Here is a 10339-nt window from a genome sequence, read left to right on the forward strand (position 1 = left end):
TAGCAAACAGAATCCAACAACACATTAAAAGGATACTACACCATGATCAAGTGGGATTTATCCCAGGGATGCAAGGATTCTTCAATATACTCAAATCAATCAATGTGATACATGATATTAACAAATTGAAGAATAAAAACCATATACTCATCTCAATAGATGCAGAAAAAGCTTTTAACATAATTCAACACCGATTTATGTTAAAAACTCCCCAGAATTTGGGAATAGAGGGAGACTACCTCAACATAATAAAGGCCATATATGACAAACCCACAGCAAACATCATTTCCAGTGGTGAAAAACTGAAAGCATTTCCTCTAAGATCAGGAACAAGACAAGGATGTCCACTCTCACCACTATTATTCAACATAGCTTTGGAAGTTTTAGCCACAGCAATCAGAGAAGAAAAAGGAATCCAAATTGGAAAAGTAGAAGTAAAGCTGTCACTGTTTGTAGATGAAGTGATACTATTCATAAAGAATCCTAAAGATGCTACCAGAAAACTACTATAAGTAATTGATGAATTTGGTGAAGTAGTGGGATACAAAATTAATGCACAGAAATCTCTATCTACAGATTTGATGCAATCCCTATGAAACTACCAATGGCATTTTTCACAGAACTAGAACAAAAAAAATTCACAATTTGTATGGAAACACAATAGACCCCGAATAGACAAAGAGGTCTTGAGGTAGAAAAGCGGAGCTGGAAGAATCAGACTCCCTGACTTCAGACTTTATTGCAAAGCTACAGTAATCAAGCAATATGGGTGTGGAACAAAAACAAAAATACAGATCAATGGAACAGGAGCCCTAAATGTAAGACTGGACAATATAAAACTCTTAGAGGAAAACATGGGAAGAACACTCTTTGACATAAATCACAGCAAGATCTTTTTTCACCCACCTCCTAGAGCAATGGAAATAAAAAATAAACTAATGGGACCTAATGAAACTTAAAAGCTTTTGCAAAGCAAAGGAAACTACAAACAAGATGAAGTGACAACCCTCAGAATGGGAGAAAATATTTGTAAATGAATCAATGGGCAAAGGATTAATCTCTAAAATATATAAACAGCTCATGCAGCTCAATATTAAAAAAAAAAAAAAAAATCCAAGAATGGTCAGAAGACCTAAATAGCCATTTCTCCAAAGAAGACATACAGATGGTCAAGAAGCACATGAAAATCTGCTCAACATAACTAATTGTTAGAGAAATGCAAACCAAACTACAATGAGGTATCACCTCACACCAGTTAGAATGGACATCATCAGAAAATCTACAAACAACAAATGCTGGAGAGTGTGTGGAGAAAACGGAAACCTCTCACACTGTTGGTAGGAATGTATATTGATACAGCCACTATGGAGAAGAGTAAGGAGGTTCCTTAAAAAACTAAAAATAGAATTACCATATGATCCAGCAATCCCACTACTGGGCATATACCCAGAGAAAACCATAATTCAAAGGACACATGCACTCCAATGTTCACTGCAGCACTATTTATAATGGTCAGTACGTGGAAGCAACCTAAATGCCCATCAAAAGATGAATGGTTAAAGAAGAAGTGGTACATATATACAATGGAATATTACTCAGCCATGAAAAGAAATGAAACTGAGACATGGATGGATCTAGAGGCTGTCATACAGAGTGAAGTATGTCAGAAAAAGAAAAACAAATATTGTATATTAACACATATATGTGAAACCTAGGAAAATGATACAGATGAGCCGTTTTTCAGGGCAGAAATTGAGACACAGATGTACAGAACAGCACATGGACACCAAGGGGGGAATATGGTGGGCGTGGTGGGGGTGTGATGAATTGGGAGATTTTGATTGACATATATACACTATTATGTATAAAATGGGTAACTAATAAGAACTTGCTGTATAAAAAAAAATAAATTAAATTAAGTTATAAAATAGTAGCCCTTCTAGTGACTGATACATTCATGATTGCATCCATCCATTCTTTCAACATCCATTCATATATTCACACATTCACGTAGAAAGCACATTTTATTGTGAATAATATATACCAGGTCTGCTTTGGTGCTGGGAACAAAAGTGAATAGAAGAGTGCTGTGAATGAAACTGTGCCCCCCCAAAAAATTCATAGGTTGAAGCTCTAATCCCCAGTGTGCCAATGTGACTATATTTACAGATAAGGTCTTTAGGAAGTAATTAAGATTAAATGAGGTCCTGAAGGTAGAGAGCCTCTTTCTCTTTCTCTGTCGCTCTCTCCATGTGTACACACTGAAGAAAGGCCATCTGTTGAGGAGTGGGTATCTGAAAAGAAGGTAACCACCTACAAGCCATGAGAGAGCTCACCAGGAAATGAATCAGCCAACACTTTGACCTTGGACTTTCTAGCCTCCAGACTGATGAGAAGATACATTTCTATTGTTTAAGCCACCAAGTCTGTGTTATTACATTATGGTAGCTTGAGCAGACTAATACAAAGAGAGTCTCTAATTCCCTACTAACAAACTTAAAATGCTAAAAAAATTATAATTTTTCTCATTTATGAGACACTGTAGAAAGTTTGATTATTTAAGAGTTGATAAATTTAGAATCACCAATATATTGGAGATGAGATCTCACTTGAGTAAGCACTTGAATAGGTATTTCAAAGATCTATAAAAAAAAAGAGATCCTTATTTCCTTTCAATCATATGATAGTTGTAAGCTCACATTTCCCTTAAAAACCATCACTGAATTAATAGTAAATTCTCCATATCTAAACTAGATTTTAAAAGTGAACAACATTGGGGTTTCCACTTCTGGGTAGATGGAGTAGATGTACATTTCTCTATTACTCTCCTTAAGTACAACAGAAATATTCCTGGATATTATCTATAGGACAAACATATGAAGACACAGAAAGGTGGAGAGAGGAAGGTAGAATAGTTAGGGTTCTCAGGACAACATGGTGGTGAATTCCTTGGTCTTTCTTCTCTTGTCTTATATCTCCCAGACTGGATGCTGGAAAAGCAGATGATCTTGTTCAGAAAAGTCACTAATAAATAGGAACAAAAGCAACAACAAACTAGAAGGAGGAGAGCCTTAATTCCAGAGTGCTATAGTATATTATTTAAAATATGAAGATTTAACAAACCAACCCAATCCAAAAATGGGCAGAAAACCTAAATAGACATTTCTCCAAAGAAGATATACAGATTGCTAACAAACACATGAAAGGAGGCTCAACATCAGTAATCATTTGAGAAATTAAATCAAAACTACAATGAGGTATTACCTCACACTGGTCAGAATGGTCATCATCAAAAAATTTATAAACAATAAATGTTGGAGAGGGTGTGGAAAAAAGGGAACCCTCTTGCACTGTTGGTGGGAATGTAAACTGATACAGCCACTATGGAGATCAGTATGGTGGTTCCTTAAAAAACTAAAAATAGAATTACCATACAACCCAGCAATCCCACTAATGGGCATATACCCTGAGAAAACCATAATTCAAAAAGAGTCATGCACCACAACATTCATTGCAGCTCTATTTACAATAGCCAGGACATGGAAGCAACCTAAGTGTCCATCGACAGATGAATGGATAAAGAAGATGTGGCACATATATACAATGGAATATTACTCAGCCCTAAAAAGAAATGAAATTGAGTTATATGTAATGAGGTGGATGGACCTAGAGACTGTCATACAGAGTGAAGTAAGTCAGAATGAGAAAAACAAATACTGAATGCTAACACATATATATGGAATCTAAAAAAAAAAAAAAAAGAAAAGAAAGGTTCTGATGAACCTAGGGGCAGGACAGGAATAAAGACATAGACATAGAGAATGGACTTGAAGACACGGGGAGGGGGAAGTGCAAGCTAGGATGAAGTGAGAGAGTGGCATGGACATATATACACTACCAAATGTAAAATAGATAGTGGGAAGCAGCAGCATAGCACAGGGAGATCAGCTTGGTGCTTTGTGTCCACCTAGAGGGGTGGGTTAGGGAGGATGGGAGGGAGATGCAAGTGGGAGGAGATATGAGTATATATGTATATATAGATGATTCACTTTGTTATACAGCAGAAACTAACACACTATTGTAAAGCATTTATACTCCAATTAAGGTGTTAAAAAATATATAAATAAAATATGAAGGTTTTCAGCAATAATTAGGAGATATTCAAAATATCAAAAAAGTATGGCTTACAAACAAGAAAAAAGCAGTTTAATACAAACTGTACCTGAGGAAGCCCAGACATGAATTACATTAGACATAAAATTTAAATCAGTTATTTCAAGCATGCTCAAAGAGTTAAAGAAAACCATGTCTGGAGAATTAAAGGAAAGGATGAAAATAGTGTCTTACTGAGTAGAGAATATCAATAGACAGAAGCTATAATGAAAACCGAATAGAAATTCTGCAGCTAAAAAGCACAATAAATGATTTTTTTAAAAAATTTACTAGAACTGAGCAAGAGGAAATCTGAACTGGCAGAAGAAAGAATCAGCAAACTGAAATATAACGCAATAGAAATTTTACCACCCAAAGAGCAGAGGGACAAAAGAACAGACAATAAATGAACAGTGCCTCAGAAAAATATGAGACAATTAAGCATATCAACATAAGTATAATGGGAGTTTCAGAAAGAGAGGAGAGTGAAAGGGAACAGAAAAAATACCCAAAGAAATAATGACTGAAAACTTCCAATCTTCAGCTCTGATGAAAAATATTTAAATACATGTCTAAGAAGTTCAAAAAACTCCTACTAAGATCCAGATCCCAGATGCCATGGTGAAAACATTGAAAGACAAAGGCAAAGAGAGATTCTTGAAAGCAGCAAGAGAAAAGTGGCTATGTACAGGGAATCTTCAATAACATTTACAGCTGATTCTATTGCACCAGAATAAAGAATAAGAACAGCACGATCATCTCAATAGATAAAAACCATTTAACAGGACCCAAACCCTTTTATGATTAAAAAAAAAAAAAATTCAACTAACTAGGGTTAGAAGGGAACTTCCTCAACTTAACAAAGTCTATGAAAAATACACAGCTAACATCATCGGAAGGAAAAAAGACTAAAACTTTGACCTAAGTTCATGCAGAAAATAAAGATGTTTGTTATTACCACTTCTATTCAATATTGTCTTGGAAGTTCCATCCAGGGTAAAGGGAAAAAAAGAAAGCTAAAAGCCATTCAGAGTGGAAAGAAGAAGTAAATCTATCTCCATTTCTAGATGAATTGATCTTGTATACAGAAAAGCCTAAGGCATCCACAAAATTACAATTAAAACTAATAAATGAATTCAGAAAGGTGCAGGATATAAGTCAGCATACAAAAGTCAATTGCATATCAATATACTAGAAATGAACAATGCAGGGATTGCCTGGCTAGCTCAGTTGGTAGAGCATGAGACTCTTAATCTCAGGGTCGTGGGTTCGAGCCCCACATTGGGTGAGTACTCTTTAGCAATGAACAATGCAAAAGTAAAACCTTGAAAAGAATTCTATTTACATTAGCATCAAAAAAAAAAATAAATAATTAGATATCAATTTAACAAAGAAAGTTCAAGACATACACTGGATACTCTAAAGCACTGTGAAAGTAAAGTAATGAAAGAAAACCAAAATAAATAGAAAAACATTAGTCTCTGAATCAGTATATTTAATACTGCTAAGATGGCCATACTCCACAAACCCATGTACAAATTCAGTGCAAGCCATCCCTATCAGAATCCCAGCTACATTTTTTTTCAGTAATTGGGAAGCTGATCTTAAAATTGAAGGGACCTATCTTTGCTCCCCCTAAAACACTTCTTGAAAAGGGAGGACAAAATTGGAGTACTCTGACTTCCTGATTTACAAACTCACTACAAAGCCACAGTAATACAAACAATGTATGATAAACCCTTACATTTATGGTGAATTAATTTTGGACATAGGTGCCAAGATAATTCAATGTAGGAGTAAATCGTCTTCAACAGATAGTGTTGATACAACACTTACATGTTGATACATGTAAGTGAATATAAAGTTGGATGCCTATCTCATATCACATACAAAACTAATACAAAATGGACCATAGACCTAAATGAATGAGTGAAAACTATACAATGCTTAACATAAAATATGAGTAAATCTTTGCAATCTTGGAAAGTCAATAGTTTCATAGCTAAAACACGAGAAGTAAAAGTGACAGCAACAAAAAATTAAGTAATTGAACTTCATCAAAATTAAAAACTGTGTTTCAAAGACATCACAAAAGAGAGAAAATAATCAATGGAATGGGAAAAAAAAATATTTGAAAATGATATATATGATAAGGGACTTATATTAAAAAATAAAGAAGTTACAAGTCACCAATAAAAGGACAAATAAGAAAATTTAAAACTGGACAAAGAGTTTGAATAAAACTTTCTCCCAAAAGATTATTTAAATCATCAAGTGCATGAAAATACTGCATGAAAATTCAATTAATCCTCAACATTAATAGTCATTAGGGAAATAACAAATCAAAGTCACAATAAGATAATACTTTACATCTAATAAGATAACTATATAAAAAGAGAAAAAATAACAAATGTTAGCATGGTTGTGGAGAAATTGGTACTCTTTTACATTGTTGGTGGGGTTGTAAAATTATGCAGCTGCTCTTGAAAACAAGTTGACAGTTCCTCAAAATGTTAGACGTTGAGTTAACCATATGATGCAGCAATCTGCTTCTAAGTATATAAACAAAACTATGATCTTGTGTATACTGCCTCTATTTCTTAATAGAGTGTTACTGTGAAATCCAAATTCTATGGCTTGATGGGTCAGACAGCTTCCCTTCATGATGAGCAACTGAAATCACATGTTAATTTGGTGGCCTATGTAAAATTTCAATCATTGCTAATGACCAATAGCAAGTCAGAAGCTGTTTCTCAAAGTTAAAAATTGATATATGCAGCAGATGGCAGGGCTTTGGTGTAAATTCTAAGGGTCTTCCCTGTGATTCAACTATAATGCCCTATAAAAGACTCCAAACATCTCTATCTGCCATAGGCACTTTGGATCTAGTGGATTATATAGCCCTAAGTGTCAGAATAGCATTTACAGTAGCCTGGACTTGCAGAGCCTTCTCTTGTTCTGGGTTCCATTCAAAACCAGCAGCTTTGTGAATCACTTGGTACATGGGCTGGAAGAGCACACTCACCCAAAAGAAAAATATGTTGCCTCCCAAATCCAAAGAGATCCACTAAGTATGGTGCCTCCTTTTGAGTTGCAGGAAGAACTACGTGCAACAACTTTCACCTTGGAAGGCATGTTTTGACATGGTCCAGACCATTAAAGCCCTAGAGATATTATAGACATAAAATCTCTCTGAATTTTTATCAGGGACATTTTTATCACACTCTCTGACACACGTGTCTTACCAATAAGTTTAGAGAAATTGTTACTTCTTGCTCACCATATCTAGAATAGTGAATAATATCCTTAATGTAATGAACCAATATGACATCTTGTAGAAGGGAAAGGTGATTAAGATCTTTGTGGACTAAATTGTAAGTCTAGAGAGTTGCTATATCCCTGAAATAGGAAAGTAAAGTGAATTGTTGAACTTGCAAGGTGAAAGAAAACTGCTCCCAGGGTTTTTTTTTTTTTTTTTCAACATCTTTTTTGGAGTATAATTGTTTTGCAATCCCAGGTCTATTTATCAGGTATTATGAACAAAAAATTTTGCCAGATTAATAGCTGAATACTGGGTACCAGGGGATGTGTTAATTTTCTCAAGCATCAAAACCACATCTAGAACTGCAGCTGTAATTGGAGTCACAACCTGGTTAAGTTTACAATAATTCCCTGTAATTCTTCAAAATCTATATATTTTCTTCATAAGACAAATCGAGTTGAATGGGAATGTGGTGGGAATTACCACACTGCATCCTTCAAGTCCTTGATGGTAGCACTAATCTCTGCAGTCCCTCCAGGAATGCAGTATTGATTTTAGGTTACAATTTTTCTAAGTAGAGGCAGTTTTTGTGTTTTCCACTTGGCCTTTCCTAGCATAATAGCCCTCACTCCACATTTTAGGGAACAAATGTGGGGATTCTGCCAGTTGTAGAGTATGCCTGTTACAACCATGTATTCAGGACCTAGTGAACTAACCACAAGATAGAATTATGGACTCAGGTTCAAAATCCGTAGGACAAGCCATCAAGAAGGGCAGCCTGGAAACTCTCACACAATAGCTGATGCTGCAGTCTACAGCTAGAATTTCTTCTTCCTCAGGCAAACCTCAGTTCTGCTCTTAAGGCCTTTCAAATGATTGTATCAGGTTTACTCAGATTATTGATAATCTCCTCTACTTAAAATCATATACCATATCCTGGGCAAAAAGCACATCCCAAGAATTGCTATCATGAAGAAGCTGATCTCTAACCCTATGCAATCAAACTAGAAATTAAAAGCAGAAAGGGAGGGACTTCCCTGGTGGCACAGTGGTTAAGGATCCTCCTGCCAACGTAGGGGACATGGTTCGATCCCTGGTCCGAGAAGATCCCACATGCTGCAAAGCAACTAGGCCTGGCTGCCACAACTACTGAGCCTTCACTCTGGAGCCTGTGAGTCACAACTACTGAGCCCGCGTGCTACAACTGTTGAAGCCCTTATGCCTAGAACCCATGCTCTGCAACAAGAGAAGCCACCGCAATGAGAAGCCCACACACTGCAACGAAGAGTAGCTACTGCTTGCTGCAACTAGAGAAAGCCCTCACATAGCAATGAAAACCCAACACAGCCATAAATTAATTAATTAAAAAAAAAAAGAATTTTAGGGGATTAAAACCTGTTCAGATAAACACCCACCACCCAGCTACTCTGGAACTTCTCTCTGCTAGAAGTAGTGTATTCATTTCCTAGGGCTGCCTTAAAATAAAATAAAAAAAAAGCAGAAAGGTAATAGGAAATTGTTCAAATACATTGTAATTAAACACGACACTTCTAAATAATCCATGGGTAAAAGAAGACAGCTCAAGAGAATGAAAAAAATACATTGAATTTAAGATGAAAATAAAACATATTCAAATTTGAGGGATACAACTAATGCAGTGCTAAGAGGGAAAATTTTAGCATTAAATGCTTATATTAGGAGAGAGAAAAAGTTTCAAATCAATAAGCTAAGTACTTACCTCAAGAATCCAGTTAAAAAAGAAAATAACTCCCAATCAGAAATAAATAAAAATTTGAACAGAAAGCCAATAGAGAAAAATCAATAAAACAGGATGTGTTCTGTTTTATCAATTGATTATGAATTGATATAATCCACCATATTAATACATTAAAAGAAGATAAATCACATGATTATATTAACTAATGCAGAAAAGGCATTTGACAAGACTCAGTATTCATTCATGGTAGAACTCCCAGAAAAATAGGAAGAGGGGGGAATTGCCTCAACTTTATAAAGAATATCCACAGGTAGCATTATATTTATAGTAAAAGACTAATGCTTTGCTCCTAATATTAGAAACAAGGCAAGGGATGTCTGTTCTTACTACTATTACTCAACATACTGCTGGAAATTTTAGCCATTGTAATACAGGAAAGGAAAAAAATGCACACAGTTTGGGAAGGAAAAAATAAAATTACCTAATAATTGTCTACATAGAAAATCCTAAGTAATCTACCAAATAAATGATAGTTCTAGAATTAATAAGTTCAGCAACTTTGCAAAATATAAGATAAAAACACAGAAAATTAACTGCATTTCTATATACTATCAATGAATATGTGGACACAGAACTTAAAAAACAATATTTACAACTGGAAATTTTAGTTATTAAATATGATTTACTTTGGTGTGAATCTAACAAAACATGTATAGAACTTATATGTTGAAAACTATACAATGATGATGAAAAAAATCAAAGGTCAAAATGAATAAAGAGGCATATCATGTTCACTCATTAGAAAACTCAACATAAGACAGATGTCAATTATTCTCAAATTGAAACATGGGTTTTATAAAGTTCTTACCAAAATCCCAGCAAGATTATATTTTTTATAGATATAGACAAGACTAACAATTTTATGGTACAGCAAAATAGCTAGAATAGCTAAAATGATTATTAAAAAAGAAGAATAAATTGTAACAAATCAATCTACCTGATACCAAGACATTATATAGCTACAGTAAACAAGACTATAATGGAAAGATAGATATGGATCAATAAATCATACAAAATGACCAAGAAATAGATCCACAGAAATAAGGCCAACTAATTTTGACAAGTGTGAAAAAGAAATTCAATGGAGAAAAGATAACCATTTCAACAAATGGTACCAGATTAATTGCATATCAACAAATCACAAAAAA

The 10339-nt window shown here is 34.7% G+C and overlaps 1 non-coding gene across 1 annotated transcript; it reads left to right on the plus strand.

The window, feature by feature from the left end:
* The first annotated feature begins 5367 nt into the window (after positions 1-5367).
* On the plus strand, positions 5368-5440 carry TRNAK-CUU (transfer RNA lysine (anticodon CUU)). The gene has a single exon. It is a non-coding gene; the product is annotated as a tRNA-Lys (tRNA).
* The last annotated feature ends 4899 nt before the right edge of the window (positions 5441-10339 follow it).

The sequence above is a fragment of the Neophocaena asiaeorientalis genome, unplaced genomic scaffold, assembly GCF_003031525.2.
Source record: "Neophocaena asiaeorientalis asiaeorientalis breed wild unplaced genomic scaffold, Neophocaena_asiaeorientalis_V1.1 scaffold330, whole genome shotgun sequence".
NCBI classification, from domain to species: domain Eukaryota; kingdom Metazoa; phylum Chordata; class Mammalia; order Artiodactyla; family Phocoenidae; genus Neophocaena; species Neophocaena asiaeorientalis.